This window comes from Triticum aestivum, chromosome 6A (genome assembly GCF_018294505.1).
Source record: "Triticum aestivum cultivar Chinese Spring chromosome 6A, IWGSC CS RefSeq v2.1, whole genome shotgun sequence".
Taxonomy (NCBI): Eukaryota; Viridiplantae; Streptophyta; class Magnoliopsida; order Poales; family Poaceae; genus Triticum; species Triticum aestivum.
The window spans coordinates 147,480,017-147,497,322 of record NC_057809.1 but is presented as its reverse complement, the minus strand read 5'-3'; positions in this window follow the sequence as shown (position 1 = coordinate 147,497,322).

Here is a 17,306-nt window from a genome sequence, read left to right as displayed (position 1 = left end):
TAACACCCAAAGAGTTCTGGGTTTGATCATGTTATGCTTGTGAGAGAGGTTTCAGTCAACGGGTCTGCAGCATTCAGATCCGTATGTACTTCGCAAATTTCTATGTCATCTTGTAGATGCAACTACTACGCTACATTTGGAGCCATTTCAAATAACCGTTCTACTTGGAGCTATTCTAAATTGTTGCTTCATTATACGTATCCGGTATCTCTACTCAGAGCTATCCGGATAGGTGTTAAGCTTGCATCGACGTAACTCTTTACGTCGAACTCTTTATCACCTCCATAACCGAGAAACATATCCTTATTCCTCTAAGGATAATTTAGACCGCTATCTGGTGATCTACTCCTAGATCACCTTTGTACCCTCTTGCCAAATATGTGGCAAGGCACACATCAGGTGTGGTACTCAGCATGGCATACCGTATGGAGCCTATGACAAAAGCATAGGGGACGACCTTCGTCCTTCCTCTTTCTTCTGCCGTGGTCGAGCTTTAAGTCTTAACTTCATACCTTACAACTCAGGCAAGAACTCCTTCTTTGACTGATCCATCTTGAACACCTTCAAGATCATGTCAAGGTATGTGCTCATTTGAAAGTACCATTAAGCGTTTTGATCTATCCTTATAGATCTTGATGCTCAATGTTCAAGTAGCTTAATCCAGGCTTTCCATTGAAAAACACTTTCCAAATAACCCTATATGCTTTCCAGAAATTCTACGTCATTTCTGATCAACAATATGTCAACAACATATATTCATCAGAAATTCTATAGTGCTCCCACTCACTTCTTTGGAAATACAAGTTTCTCATAAACTTTGTATACACCCAAAATCTTTGATCATCTCATCAAAGCATACATTCCAACTCCGAGATGCTTACTCCAGTCCTTAGAAGGATTGCTGGAGCTTTGCATACTTATTAGCATCTTTCAGGATTGACAAAACCTTCCGGTTGTATCACATACAACCTTTCCTCAAGAAAATCATCGAGGAAACAATGTTTTGACATCCTATCTGCAAGATTTCATAAATAATGCAGTAATCGCTAATATAATTCCAACAGACTCTTAGCATCGCTACGAGTGAGAAAGTCTCATCGTAGTCAACTCCTTGAACTTGTCGGAAAACATCTTAACGACAAGTCGAGCTTTCTTAATGGTGATACTTACCATCATTGTCCGTCTTCCTTTTAAAATCCATATGTACCTAACAGCCTTACGACCATCAAGTAGTTCTTCCAAAGTCTACACTTTGTTTTCATATATGGATCCTCTCTCGGATTATATGGCCTCGAGCCATTTTGGAATCCAGGCCCACCATCGCTTCTCCATAGCTCGTAGGTTCATTGTTGTCTAGCAACATGACTTCCAAGACAGGATTACGTACCACTCTGAAGTAGTACGCATCCTTGTCATCCCACGAGGTTTGGTAGTGACTTGATCTGAAGTTTCATGATCACTATCATAAGCTTCCACTTCAATTGGTGTAGGTGCCACAGGAACAACTCCCTGTGCCCTGCCACACACTAGTTGAAGAGACGGTTCAATAACCTCATCAAGTCTCCACCATCCTCCCACTCAATTCTTTCGAGAGAAACTTTTCCTCGAGAAAGGACCCGATTCTAGAAACAATCCCTTATTGCTTTCGGATCTGAGACAGGAGGTATACCCAACTGTTTTGGGTGTCCTATGAAGATGCATTTATCCGCTTTGGGTTCGAGCTTATCAGCCTGAAACTTTTTCACATAAGCGTCGCAGCCCCAAACTTTTAAGAAATGACAGCTTAGGTTTCTCTAAACCATAGTTCATACGGTGTCATCTCATCGGAATTACGTGGTGCCCTATTTAAAGTGAATGTGGTTGTCTCTAATGCCTAACCCATAAACTATCGTGGTAATTCGATAAGAGACATCATGGTATGCATCATATCCAATAGGGTGCAGTTATGATGTTCGGACACACCATCACACTATGGTGTTCCAGGCTGTATTAGTTGTGAAACAATTTCCACAATGTCTTAATTCTGTGCCAAACTCGTAATTCAGATATTCATCTCTATGATCATATCATAGATATTTTATCCTCTTGTCACGACGATCTTTCAACTTCACCCTGAAATTACTTGAACCTTTCAATAATTCAGACTCGTGATTCATCAAGTAAATATACTCAACATCTACTCAAATCATCTGTGAAGTAAGAACATAACGATATCCACTACACGCCTCAGCACTCATTGGACTGCACACATCAAAATGTATTACTTCCAACAAGTTGCTTTCTAGTTCCATTTTACTGAAAACGAGGCTTTCAGTCATCTTGCCCATGTGGTATGATTTGCATGTCTCAAGTGATTCAAAATCAAGTGAGTCCAAACGGTCCATTTGCATGGAGTTTCTTCATGCATATACACCAATAGACATGGTTCGCATGTCTCAAACTTTCAAAAACGAGTGAGCCCAAAGATCCATCAACATGGAGCTTCTTCATGCGTTTTATACCGATATGACTTACGTGGCAGTGCCACAAGTAGGTGGTACTATCATTACTATCTTATATCTTTTGGCATGAACATGTGTATCACTACGATCGAGATTCAATAAACCATTCATTTTAGGTGCAAGACCATTGAAGGTATTATTCAAATAAACAGAGTAACCATTATTCTCCTTAAATGAATAACCGTATTGCGATAGACATAATCCAATCATGTCTATGCTCAACGCAAACACCAATCTCGATGGTAGAGGGAGCGTGCGATGCTTGATCACATCAAGCTTGGAAAAACTTCCAACACATATCGCCAGCTCACCTTTAGCTAGTCTCCGTTTACTCCGCAGCCTTTTATTTCGAGTTTACTAACACTTAGCAACCGAACCGGTATCTAATACCATGGTGCTACTAGGAGTACTAGTAAAGTACACATTAACACAATGTATATCCAATATACTTCTATCGACCTTGCCAGCCTTCTCATCTACCAAGTATCTAGGGTAATTCTGCTCCAGTGGCTGTTCCCCTTATTACAGAAGCACTTAGTCTCGGGTTTGGGTTCAACCTTGGGTTTCTTCACTAGAGCAGCAGCTGATTTGCCGTTTCATGAAGTATCCCTTCTTGCCCTTGCCCTTCTTGAAACTAGTGGTTTCACCAACCATCAACAATTGATGCTCCTTCTTGATTTCTACTTTTGTGGTGTCAAACATCGCGAATATCTCAAGGATCATCATATATGTCCCTGATATATTATAGTTCATCACGAAGCTCTAGCAGCTTGGTGGTAATGACTTCGGAGAAACATCACTATCTCATCTGGAAGATCAACTCCCACTCGATTCAAATGATTGTTGTACTCAGACAATCTGAGCACAAGCTCAACAATTGAGCTTTTCTCCCTTAGTTTGCAGGCTAAGAAAATCGTCGGAGGTCTTATACCTCTTGACGTGGGCACGAGCCTGAAATCCCAATTTCAGCCCTCGAAACATCTCATATGTTTCGCGACGTTTCAAAACGTCTTCGGTGCCTCAACTCTAAACCGTTTAACTGAACTATCACGTAGTTATCAAAATGTGTATGTCAGATGTTCGCAACATCCACAGACGACGTTCGAGGTTCAGCACACTGAGCGGTGCATTAAGGACATAAGCCTTCTATGAAGCAATGAGGACAATCCTCAGTTTACGGACCTAGTCCGCATAATTGCTACTATCAACTTTCAACTAAATTTTCTCTAGGAACATATCTAAACAGTAGAACTGAAGCGCGAGCTATGACATAATTTGCGAAGACCTTTTGACTATGTTCAGGATAATTAAGTTCATCTTATGAACTCCCACTCAGATAGACATCCCTCTAGTCATCTAAGTGATTACATGATCCGAGTCAACTAGGCCGTGTCCGATCATCACGTGAGACGGACTAGTCAACATCGGTGAACATCTTCATGTTGATCGTATCTACCATACGACTCATGCTCGACCTTTCGGTCTCTTGTGTTCCGAGGCCATGTCTGTACATGCTAGGCTCGTCAAGTCAACCTAAGTGTTTTGCATGTGTTCCGAGGCCATGTCTGTACATGCTAGGCTCGTCAACACCCGTTGTATTCGAACGTAAGAATCTATCACACCCGATCATCACGTGGTGCTTCGAAACGACGAACTTTCGCAACGGTGCACAGTTAGGGGGAACACTTTCTTGAAATTTTAATGAGGGATCATCTTATTTACTACCGTCGTTCTAAGCAAATAAGATGTATAAACATGATAAACATCACATGCAATCAAATAGTGACATGATATGGCCAATATCATATTGCTCCTTTTGATCTCCATCTTCGGGGCTCCATGATCATCATCGTCACCGGCATGACACCATGATCTCCATCATCATGATCTCCATCATTGTGTCTCCATGAAGTTGTCTCGCCAACTTATTACTTCTACTACTATGGCTACCGGTTAGCAATAAAGTAAAGTAATTACATGGCGTTGTTCAATGACACGCAGGTCATACAATAATAAGACAACTCCTATGGCTCCTGCCGGTTGTCATACTCATCGACATGCAAGTCGTGATTCCTATTACAAGAACATGATCAATCTCATACATCACATATCATTCATCACATTCTTCTTGGCCATATCACATCACATAGCATACCCTGCAAAAACAAGTTAGACGTCCTCTAATTGTTGTTTGCATGTTTTACGTGTACGCTATGGGTTTCTAGCAAGAACGTTTCTTACCTACGCAAAACCACAACGTGATATGCCAATTGCTATTTACCCTTCATAAGGACCCTTTTCATCGAATCCGATCCGACTAAAGTGGGAGAGACAGACACCCGCTAGCCACCTTATGCAACTAGTGCATGTCAGTCGGTGGAACCTGTCTCACGTAAGAGTACGTGTAAGGTCGGTCCGGGCCGCTTCATCCCACAATACCGTCGAAACAAGATTGGACTAGTAACGGTAAGCATATTGAACAAAATCAACGCCCACAATTACTTTGTGTTCTACTTGTGCATAGTAACTACGCATAGACCTAGCTCATGATGCCACTGTTGGGGAACGTAGCAGAAATTCAAAACTTTCCTACGTGTCACCAATATCTATCTATGGAGAAACCAGCAACGAGGGGAAGGAGAGTGCATCTACATACCCTTGTAGATCGCTAAGCGGAAGCGTTCAAGAGAACGGGGTTGAAGGAGTCGTACTCATCATGATCCAAATCACTGGAGATCCTAGTGCCGAACGGACGGCACCTCCGCATTCAACACACGTACAGCCCGGTGACGTCTCCCATGCCTTGATCCAGCAAGGAGAGAGGTAGAGGTTGAGGATGACTCCATCCAGCAGTAGCACAACGGTGTGGTGGTGGTGGAGGAGCGTGGTACTCCAGCAGGGCTTCGCCAAGCATCGCAAGAGATGAGGAGGGAGAGGGGTAGGGCTGCGCCAAGAAGGAGAGGAACTCATGTCTCTTGGGCAGCCCAAACCTCAAGTATATATAGGGGGAAGGGAGGGGCTGCGCCCCCACCTAGGGTTCCCTCCCTAGGGGTGGCGGCAGCCCCCAGATCCCATCTGGGTGGCGGCCAGGTGGAGGGGAGAGGGAGGCGCACCAGGCATGGGCCCTAAGGCCCATCTGCCCTTAGGGTTTGCCCCCCTCCTCCCCTTAGGCGCCTTGGGCCCTTGTGGGGGGGTGCACCAGCCCACCTGGGGCTGGTCCCCTCCCACACTTGGCCCATGCAGCCCTCCGGGGCTTGTGGCCCCACTTGGTGGACCCCCGGGACCCTCCCGGTGGTCCCGGAACGTTACCGATAAAATCCGAAACTTTTTCGGTGACCAAAACAGGACTTCCCATATATAAATCTTTACCTTTGGACCATTCCGGAACTCCTCGTAACGTCCGGGATCTCATCCGGGACTCCGAACAACATCCGGTAACCACGTATATCTATTCCCTATAACCCTAGCATCATCGAACCTTAAGTGTGTAGACCCTACGGGTTCGGGAACCATGCAGACATGACCGAGATAACTCTCCGGTCAATAACCAACAGCGGGATCTGGATACCCATGTTGGCTCCCACATGTTCCATGATGATCTCATTGGATGAACCACGATGTCGAGGATTCAATCAATCCCGTATGCAATTCCCTTTGTCTAGCGGTACGATACTTGCCCGAGATTCGATCGTCGGTATCCCGATACCTTGTTCAATCTCGTTACCGGCAAGTCTCTTTACTCGTTCCGTAACACATCATCCCGTGATCAACTCCTTGATCACATTGTGCACATTATGATGATGTCCTACCGAGTGGGCCCAGAGATACCTCTCCGTTTACACGGAGTGACAAATCCCAGTCTCGATTCGTGCCAACCCAACAGACACTTTCGGAGATACCTGTAGTGTACCTTTATAGCCACCCAGTTACGTTGTGACGTTTGGCACACCCAAAGCACTCCTACGGTATCCGGGAGTTGCACAATCTCATGGTCTAAGGAAATGATACTTGACATTAGAAAAGCTTTAGCATACGAACTACATGATCTTGTGCTAGGCTTAGGATTGGGTCTTGTCCATCACATCATTCTCCTAATGATGTGATCCCATTATCAACGACATCCAATGTCCATGGTCAGGAAACCGTAACCATCTATTGATCAAAGAGCTAGTCAACTAGAGGCTTACTAGGGACATGGTGTTGTCTATGTATCCACACATGTATCTGAGTTTCCTATCAATACAATTCTAGCACGGATAATAAATGATTATCATGAACAAGGAAATATAATAATAACCAATTTATTATTGCCTCTAGGGCATATTTCCAACAGCGTGCACCTTCGATGCAGACGGACCGCTTGATGACTTCCATCCGAGGGCGGGCATCCACAAGCCACCTCGCCAGGCTGAAGTAGATGTTGGGAAGGGCTTCGCCAGGCCACATCCGGACTATAAAGCCCTTCATGGCCTGTTCGGCCGCCTTGTGCAGCTCGACCAGTTGCTTCAGCTGGTCGCTCACAGGCATCGGGTGTTCGGTCCCAGTATACTGAGACCAGAACAGCTTCTCCGCCGAGCTTCCCTCCTCGGCCTAGTAAAACCTTGTGGCATCTGACACGCTGCGGGGCAAATCTATGAATGCTCCTGGAGAGCTCCGGACTCGGGTAAGTAACAAGTAATTTACTTTCACATGCTTGCTTTGCATATTGAATGCCTTACCCGCCGCTATCTTCCTCATCGCCTCAATCTCCTGGAGGGCCTTGTGGATTTCTGCCTTGGCATTCTTTGTGCTCTCAAGGGCAGCGGCAAGCTCAGACTCTCGCGTCTTCGAGTCAAGCTCCAAAGCCTCGTGCTTCGTCACGAGAGCCTGGAGCTCTTGCTGCACCTCGCCCATCCATGCCTCTTGCTTTTCTCGCTCGGCGCGCTCCCGGGCCGCTTTGTTTTCGGCCTCGGACAACGCTTGCTTCAGGGTCGCCACTTCGGTCGTGGCTCCTGGAAAATTCATGATGATCCTGTTATTTTGCAATCGCACCTTTTTTGTATACATATATATCTATAGACAAGGTATTACTTACCTTTGTTCTCCTCGAGCTGCCTCTTGGCAAGGCCGAGCTCTTTCTCGGACCCGTCGAGGTCCTGCTTCAGTGCGGCGACCTCCGCAGTCAATGCGGCAGAGGTCAGCAACGAAGCCTGCATACGCATATAAACATACTTATATTAGACTCCTACAGATATTAATTGATCCTCTGTTCGGCTTTTCTTCATGAACACCAAACAGAGCATCAGGGGCTACTGTCTATGCGGTAATATTTTCCCTATATTTTAAATACTTACCTCGAAGCCTGTTAGAAGGCTGGCACAGGCTTCAGTCAGTCCACTCTTGGCGGACTGAACCTTCTCGATCACCGCACTCATAATAGTGCGGTGCTCTTCATCGATGGAAGCGCCGCGAAGCACTCCCAGCAGGTCGTCCGGTGCCTCTGGATGGGCAGAGGTCACCGGCACGGGCGTCTTACCCCTTTTGGAAGGGGGGCGCCTGCCCGAGTGCGGAACCACTGGAGGTTCCGGTGCGATGTTCGGCTGAAAGCCAAACTTGGAGCCCCCGGGAGCCTTGCTCCCTTTGCTCCTGGAGTCTGGAAGGTCGCCTTGAGGCACCTCCGGGACTGTCTCCTCCTGGCTTGGTGCCCCTTGAGACAATACCTCGGTGTTGTCCATAGGGCAAGGGGAGGAGGCGGTCGAAAGTGGATCGCTATCCATATCCGACGAATCCAAGGAGCCGTCCGACGAGGATATGTCGATACGGGCTTGGGGCGGTCTGCATAATCATATTCGGCGTTAGGAGAAGTAGTGCGACAAAGGTATGCTATGAGTTACTCTGGTATTCGAATACTTACGACTTCGCCAGGGGCTTGGCCTTGAGCAGCCACTCGTCTTCGCCTTCGGCGGCGGTGGTGGAGCAGTCCGGAAGAAGAGTCCTTCCCTTCTTGGACCCTTCGGCCTCCCCAGTTGGGGCGGCCTTCCTTTTCTTGTCTCCCTCGGCTGGAGGGGGAGCATCTTCATCTTACTCCTCGTCTTCATGGGAGGAGTGCGTCGCGGAGTTATCGGACAATGAGTCCGATACCACCTGGCGCTGGGAACTCTTTTGGGTTCCCTTCGCCTTCTTCTTGGTCTTCTCCGGCACCTTATAAGGAGCCGGAGTCAGCATCTCCGTCAGGAGAGCGCCCGCGGTGTCTTCGGGCAGGGGGGCTGGACAGCCGATCTGCTCCGATGTCCCCACCCAGTCCTGTTAAAGGCATGAGAGCTCAGACCCCGCACATGGTTAAGCTATGGGAAATAAATATCCTACCAAATTTACAAAACTTACCAGATTCGCAGGGCGCTTCGCGCTTAGCCCGCGGTCCTCGGTGAGAGAGGGAGGGACCTCGGCGCCCTTGAACAGCACCCTCCAGACGTCTTTGTGTGTCGTGTCGAAGAACTCGCTTAGAGTCTGGTGCCGGGACGGGTCGAACTCCCATAAGTTGAAATCCCGTTGCTGACACGGGAGGATCCGGCGGAATAGCATGACTTGGACTATGTTGACAAGCTTAACTTTCTTGCTTGTCATGTTCCGGATACATTTCTGGAGTCCGTCCAGCTCTACCGATGAACCCCAGGACAGGCCCTTCTCCTTCCAGGAAGTGAGCCGCGTGGGTATTCCGGATCGAAACTCGGGGGCCGCCACCAATGGGTGTCGCGCGGCTCGGTGATGTAGAACCACCCCGATTGTCACCCCTTTATGGTCTCCACGAAGGAGCCCTCGAGTGTCACACCCTAGCTAGTCATGCATTAGAGTGTTGCATCATGTTTACTCTTTCATCAGAAACTTGAAATGGGGATCTGTGAAACCCTCAGAATCATCTTGAAAATGACCCAAATGAAAATTTCTCCAAAAGGATCCAAGAAAAATGCTCATGTTGCTCTCTGAAAATATTGGACAGAGATAAAAATCAAACCAATAATTTTAGTGGCTCATGGACATTTATTTTGGGCATTTGGAATTAATGCATAGGTATTTGCATTGGAATTATATTAATTATATATATTAATATATGCCCAAAAATTATGCCATTTGTAAAAGAGCTTTGGAATAATATATAAGGCTCCTGCAAAAATTGGCATAAGTTAAATAAATGATTTAATATATTAATTAAATCAAAACAAATGTCAGAAAATTTAAAAAAAACAGAAAGGAATACAGGAGGAGCTTACCTGGGCCCCTCCACTGTGCGGCCCAGCCAGCTGGCTGGCCCAGCCAGCAGCCGGCCCAGCCCACCTCCCTCCTCTGTCGTCTTCGTCCAGACAGAGGGAGGGGAGTGTGGCCGGCGCGCGCGCGCGCCACCGCGCCACGCCACCTGCTCGCCTGCTTGCCTGGCCTCCTCTCCTCGCCTCGATGGCCTGGACGACGCCACGCCTCGTCCTCTCTCTCTCTCACTCTCCCCCGGCTTCTCCCTCGCTCTCTCTCGCTCTCGGCCGAAGCACACCGTCGCCGCCGTTCGCCGTAGCCACTGACTCCGGCCACCCCTCGCTCCCCCGAGTAGCTCAGAAGCTCCGCCACAACTCCCTCTTCCTCCCTACCGCTCCACGAGTCCCCGGAAGCCCTGCATCGCCGCCTCGTCGCCGTTCCCCTCTTCGGACTCCGATCACCGTCGCCGACGAATTCGCCGTCTCCAGCGCGTCCCCGAGCCCACTTCGACGCCCACTGCAACCGCGGTGAGCCCACGAGTCGTTTCCCCCTCTCCTTCCCCTCGTTCCCTCACCGTAGCTGCATCTCCACCACGGCCGAACCTCCGCCGTCGCCGAGCTCGCCGTCGACGTAGCTCCGGTGACCATTTGGTCACCCCGACGAGTCCAACACGTTCGCAAGAACCAGTAGAGCCCCCCTAGCGCCTCACTTTGCTCGACTTCGAGCTCCAGCACCAATCCCGCGCACGACCGAACCCCGGCGGCCGCAGCCGAGCTCACCGCCGTCAACTCCGGCCACCCCGACCCCAACTGACTCCGCCAAGAGCCGCGGGTCGTCCTCAGCTTCACTCCGGTGGTCGCCACGGTCCATTTGGTGGCCGAAACAACCAAAACCACTATCGCCGCCGCACTGTTGGTCGCCGCCGGCCAGAACTCCGGCGAGCTGACGTGGCCTAGATGATTAACCACTAATCCACCACCCCCAGACGCTGACAGTGGGTCCCCAGGGCTTAGTCAAAGCTAACCAGCCCCGGGTCAACGCGGGATTAGCCCCTGGTCACTGACGTGTGGACCCCACACGTCAGGTTTGACCCGAGCCAGCTCTGTTGACCTGCTGATGTCACTGTGATGTCAGGCTGACGCAGTAAATGTAATTCTGGATTTAAATTAAATCAGGAAATTCCAGAATATTATTTAAACTTCAAAAATTCATAACTTTTATTCTGTAACTCCAAATTGGACAAATAATATATGAAAAATGATCAGAAAAATCCAATCTATCCATCTGTACTATTTTCATGCATGATCAAACAAGTTAAATTGATGTTTTAATCAGAACAAGAAAAGGCACTTTAAAAGGCCATATTTGAATTTGAAATTTGAATCTTTGATTCAAATTTGTTCAAACCCTCCTGGCTTTAGTTGCATTAGCCCAACACACTCATATTGCCATGTTTCATGCATGCATCATATTGTTGCACATTGTTTGGTGATGCCTGTGTATCGTTATCCTTTGCGACAGGATCTGTCCCCGAGGAGTACCGTGATTACCCTAACGAAGAGTCGTATCCGTGCAACGAACCATCAGGCAAGCAACCAACCATTTGATCATATCGATACAATCCCATGTTCTCGCTCCTGCTCTCTTTACTGCATTAAGACAACGCGATTCAAACTGCTGTGTGCTACGGTAGTTGAACCCATTTCCTCTGCATGACCTGTCATTGCCACAGTAACTAGATGAAACCCACTAGCATGTGTAGGAGTTGATTGAGCCATATGTATGTGTTGTTCCTACCTTGCTATGCCTGCTATGCTTAGAGTCGTGTCAGGTCTGGTTCATCTGGGTGATGGGCTAGAGTGAAATGATTATGTCGGTAATGAGAGTGGTGTGGTGAACACGATTTAGTAAAGGTATCGATGAGAGGCCATGTAGGAGTACATGGTGGGTTGTTTCATTGAAGCCGACCTTAAGCACTGAGATCTGTATGTGTGATTTAAGATACAGCTACTACCATGCATTGGGCCCTGAAATATGACCCCGCTCGACTTCTTAATCACCCTAGCTCTCTGTCCAGGAGTTGCAAGTAGTTTCTGGTGTTTGTAGCCTACTGGAGGCCGTGGACAGCGCTGACCGTAGGGGTGGGCTGTGATGCGGTAGGTACGTGGCCGGGTGTACCGAATACCCGTTAGGTATCTCGGGAACCCTGTTCACATCGTTCGGGGCCGTATGGGAAACCTCGGCCGGACTCCCTGCGGATGGAACCTGAATAGGCGATAAACCTGGACTAGAGGCTTAAGTGTTTAGGTAGGTCGTGGTCTACACCCACGTCGGCTTTCGCTTGAAGTCTGCCGAGCACATGTCGTGTGCAGACGCTAAGTGGTGGAAACATGTATGACGAAGTACACCCCTGCAGGGTTAACATGATCTATTCGAATAGCCGCGTCCGCGGTAAAGGACTACTTGGTTGCCTATACAGTTCATAGACAAGTAAATGGAAACTACTAAAAGCCTCAAGATAAGTGTGAGTGCCGAGGATGGCTCTTCCGTAGGAAGACGGAGGTGGATCCTCGGTAGTGTATTGAAGTGGTGAGTAGTGGACTCGTGTGCGCAAAACTATTTCAATTGGAGTATCGTAGGATAGTATAGCCAAGGGTCAAAGCTGGCTTGCTGCAATAACTCCACCAACCCTTCTTGATACTATGCATGTATGTAGGATCTGATGTAAGTCTTGCTGAGTACCTTTGTACTCATGTTGCTATAATCTACATTTTTACAGAAGACGCTGCAACCCCTTCTGATGGGTTCTATGTAGACGTTGACATCAACGAGTAGGCTAAAGACCCAGGTGGTGACCCTGAGCTTGTGAAGGACCACATAGTATAGCCAGGCTTTCCAAGCCTCTTTTATTTTACTAGCTGTCTGTACTCAGACAAGTTACTTCCGCTGTTGGCTTGTATGACTGTATGACTGCATGTTGGGTCGTGAGACCCGTACCTTTGTGTGTAGGTTATGTATGGCTCGCTGAGCCTTAAATAAAGTACTTGTGTCGTAGAGTCATGTTGTGATGCTTCGTTGTATTTGCACATATCGAGCATATTGTGTGTATGATTGAAATGCTTGGTATGTGTGGGATCTGACTATCTAGTTGTTTATCTTTAGTAGCCTCTCTTACCGGGAAATGTCTCCTAGTGTTACCGCTGAGCCATGGTAGCTTGCTACTGCTCTGGAACACTTAGGCTGGCCGGCATGTGTCCTTCTTCGTTCCTGTGTCTGTCCCTTCGGGGAAATGTCACGCATTGAGTACCGGAGTCCTGTTAGCCCGCTACAGCCCGGTTTACCGGAGTCCTGCTAGCCCAGTGCTACAGCCCGGACCCACTTGCTGATGACCGACACGTTCGAAGCTGGGTCATGGATGCCTGTCCCTGTAAGTCTGTGCCACTTTGGGTTTACGACTAGTCATGTCAGCCCGGGCTCTTTATCATATGGATGCTAGCGGCACTATCATATACGTGAGCCAAAAGGCGCAAACGGTCCCGGGAAAAGGTAAGGCGACTCCCGTGGGAATACCGTGCGTGAGGCCGCAAAGTGATATGAGGTGTTACCAGCTAGATCGATGTGACATCGAGTCGGGGTCCTGACAGCGTTGGTATCAGAGCCGGACTGCCTGTAGGTTCTCCAAGCCAAACTGGTCGATGTTGAGTCTAGAAATTCTTTAGTTATATGTAGGGGAATTGTTTGTGGGATGGAACGTAAGGCTCTTTTTACTCCTTATACCTTATGACATTCTGATCTGAGTCAGTCCATTCTTCCACCGGGGGTTAAGGAATTAGGATCTGTTCTCTCTATCAGGATCACGAGTTACTAATCAGTAGTACCTTATAAGTTTGATGGTTACAAGCCTAGTTCAGTTCTACTACCACATTATGTTGTTAGAATGGTTCCAGAACTTTGATATGATGATGTTGGGTGTGTACGAAATCCTTTGTCAAATGTCTCAATATCCTTTTTGAGCGTTTACAGCTGTTATGCTGCCGAAATTTTGCTAGAAATTCTAATGCCCTTGCATTATGATTATCCTTTCAGATGGCCAATCGCGACCTCAATCAAGTGGTTCGCCTGACTCGATGCCTAGATGTACCCGGCCATACTGCTAAGTTGGTCAGGGTAATGACTGAGGCTGGATACCGCTGGTATCCTGAGTACACGGTCGAAGAGCAATTCCGAGATTTTAATCAAAGCCAGTATCTCTGCACTGTCAGGATACTTCCATCTTATCCTGGATCCACTGAGCCTCTTCACTGCTCCTATGGACTCGGGGTTACTATCGAGATGGCTGTGCAGGATGCCGCCTACTCTATGATGACCATTATGCGAGTCAGATCTGGTCTATTTCGGGACTCTGACTTCCGGTATATGCCAGGATCACTTCCGGGAGCACAAGGATATCTCCAAGCTATTTATGCTGACTCCACTCAGGAGGATTCACGGACTCGCACCACTGCTGAGATGCTCGAGGATAAGGACCGTGAAAATCGGGCCTTAAGGTTAGAGCTCTTCAATACCCGTGCTGACCACTGGGCCACTTTGACTCGGTTCGCACCGGCGGTGCAAGCTGGATATTCAGATATGCGCGATCTCTATCCTGTGAGATCTGCTTTGCCGGACGTGATGGTTTGGCGTGATGTAGGAGGCATCACCCCACCTCGCGGTCCCCGCAGGCCACCGTTTGTTGGTCCAAGGCCTCATCCTAGCCCCTATGGTCCACAAGCTCCGCGAGACCGTCTGTTTCCGGATGATCACGTTGAACTTCCGGGCTATGGAGGTGACTTCTATGAGGACTACTACGGATCAGTTTGAGTTAGTAGTAGTATCACTAGTTCGCACTAGCTATGTCGTCTATCGTCCTGCGTGACTCGTGGGATATGACCTAGCTTGTACTCTTTCCGGAGATGTAGAAAAATAATGTATAGGAGCTTGAGATGCCCCCGATGAGATGTAATCCTCTTTTCACCGTATTAGTACTTTGCTTGGTCTTGTACTAAACCTGTATGGTGTGTATGACGATGGAATAAAGAAGCAGTTTCTGTATCTACCATGTCATACGGATGATCATCTTGCATTTCGAGTTATTCCTTACATTCTATATCCTATGTCGGAATTTTATAATTCTGACTAAATCATTGTCTTGTTTACCTAGGATGGTCAACACGCGCGCTAACCCTGCTTCCCAAGAGCAGGCCGAAGGCAGTGAAGCCAGAAATGAACATCTGCCTCAACCTCCTTCACTAGCCGAGGTTATGATGGAAGCTGAGAGAAACAAGCGGGAGACAAACCGTTTGTTAGAGCGTATTGAACAGAATACAGCACACCATCAGAGGGCTAACGTGGTGTCACTCAGTGATTTTATCAAATCGCATCCACCCACGTTCCACCACTCCGTCGAGCCTCTCGACGCTGATGACTGGCTTCGCAGTATCTCTCACAAGCTGCGTTCTGCGTTGGTAGCGGAGGCTGACAAGGTCACCTTTGCTGCATATCATCTTGAAGGCCCCGCCAGTCTATGGTGGGAGAATTATGGAGCTATGCGCCCAGCAGGCCATGTCACAACTTGGGCTGAATTCAGCGACGCTTTCCGTGAACACCACATTCCGGAGGGTCTCATGGACCGTAAGCGTGAAGAATTTTGCAATTTCACCCAAGGCCGACTTTCTGTGGATGTCTATAGCAGGGAGTTTGGTAATCTTGCACGATATGCAACCAAGGAAGTGTCTACTGACGCCAAGAAGCAAGCAAGGTTCCGTAAGGGCCTTAGTCCTGAGCTTCGCCGCGACCTTCGTCTGCATGAGTGCACATCCTTCTCGAAACTTGTCAACAAAGCCATCAGTGCTGAAACTGGTCAGACTGACTATGACGCAACACGCAAGCATGGACGTGATATGGGTTCCTCATCCGGTGCTGGTCCTCAGAAGCGCCGCGTGTGGGTACCCAACACCGCCTTGCCACCCAGGTTCACACCGAGGCCATCTTTCCAGGCGCCTCGCCCCGCTCAACAGTCTACTCCAGCTAAGCCCTATGGGGGTCCAACCAATAATGCTCCTCCACGTACCAGTTCCGTGACTTGTTTCAAGTGTGGGGAATCTGGTCACTATATGCGTGAGTGTCCCCAGACCAACTCCAATCAATCTGCTAAAGCTGCTGGCCGTGGCAAGCCGACAGGGAAAGTATTCCACGCTAAACCGGTCACCGCTTCACGTGGCCATGTCAACTGTATCTCTGCCGAAGAAGCTCAAGAAGATCCCAACGTCGTTCTCGGTACGCTTCTTGTTAATTGCCACCCGGCATCTGTTCTTTTCGATACAGGAGCCTCTCATTCCTTTATATCTGAAAATTATGCTCGTTCGCATAACGTTGCATTCTGTGATCTGCCGTCCACTATGGAAATCTCTACCCCTGGGTCTAGATGGCAGACCTCTAGGGTAAGTTATGGAAATGAAATCCAAGTCGACAGACTTGTTTTTCTCGCATCTTTGATAGCCCTTAAATCTTCAGACATTAATATCATTTTGGGTATGGACTGGATGTCAGCTCATCATGCCAAAATTGATTGCTTCTCTAGGACTGTTCAACTCACCCATCCTTCGGGGAAGATAGTCAATGTTTTGACTCGAATAGCCAAGCGACAATTATATTCTCTTAACGCCAGCCCTTTGCCAGACCTTGAGGACGTTCCGGTAGTCCGTGACTTTCCGGATGTCTTTCCAGAGGAATTGCCAGGTGTCCCACCTGACAGGGATGTTGAGTTCGTAATAGACCTCATTCCAGGAACCGTTCCGATTGCTAGAAGACCGTATAAGATGGCACCCCTAGAACTAGCCGAGCTTAAGAAACAACTCGATGAGTCCTTGAAAAAGGGTTTCATCCGCCCTAGTTCATCTCCGTGGGCTTGCCCCGTCCTATTCGTCAAGAAGAAGGATGGAACGGACCGGATGGTTGTTGATTACCGACCTGTCAATTTGGTCACAATCAAAAACAAATATCCACTTCCCAGGATCAACGACCTGTATGATCAGCTCGCTGGATCCTCAGTCTTCTCTAAGATGGATTTGAGGTTGGGCTACCATCAAATCAAAATCAGAAACGGGGACATTCCTAAAACGGCCTTTGTTACTCGTTATGGCCAATACGAGTACACCGTCATGTCCTTCGGTTTAACCAACGCACCAGCCACCTTTTCTCGGTTAATGAACTCAATCTTCATGGAGTATTTGGATAAATTCGTCGTAGTTTATCTTGATGATATACTCATCTACTCCAAGAACGAGGAAGAACATGCCGAACATCTAAGACTAGTGTTGCAGAAACTTCGAGAGCATCGCCTTTATGCCAAATTTTCAAAATGTGAATTCTGGTTGCCAGAAGTGACCTATCTGGGTCATGTAATATCTGGTAAAGGTATTGCTGTTAACCCTGAGCGAGTTCAAGCCGTCCTTGATTGGACTCCACCCGAATCGGTCAAGCAAGTTCGGAGTTTTCTAGGCTTAGCGAGCTATTGCCGTCGCTTTGTCGAGAACTTCTCCAAAG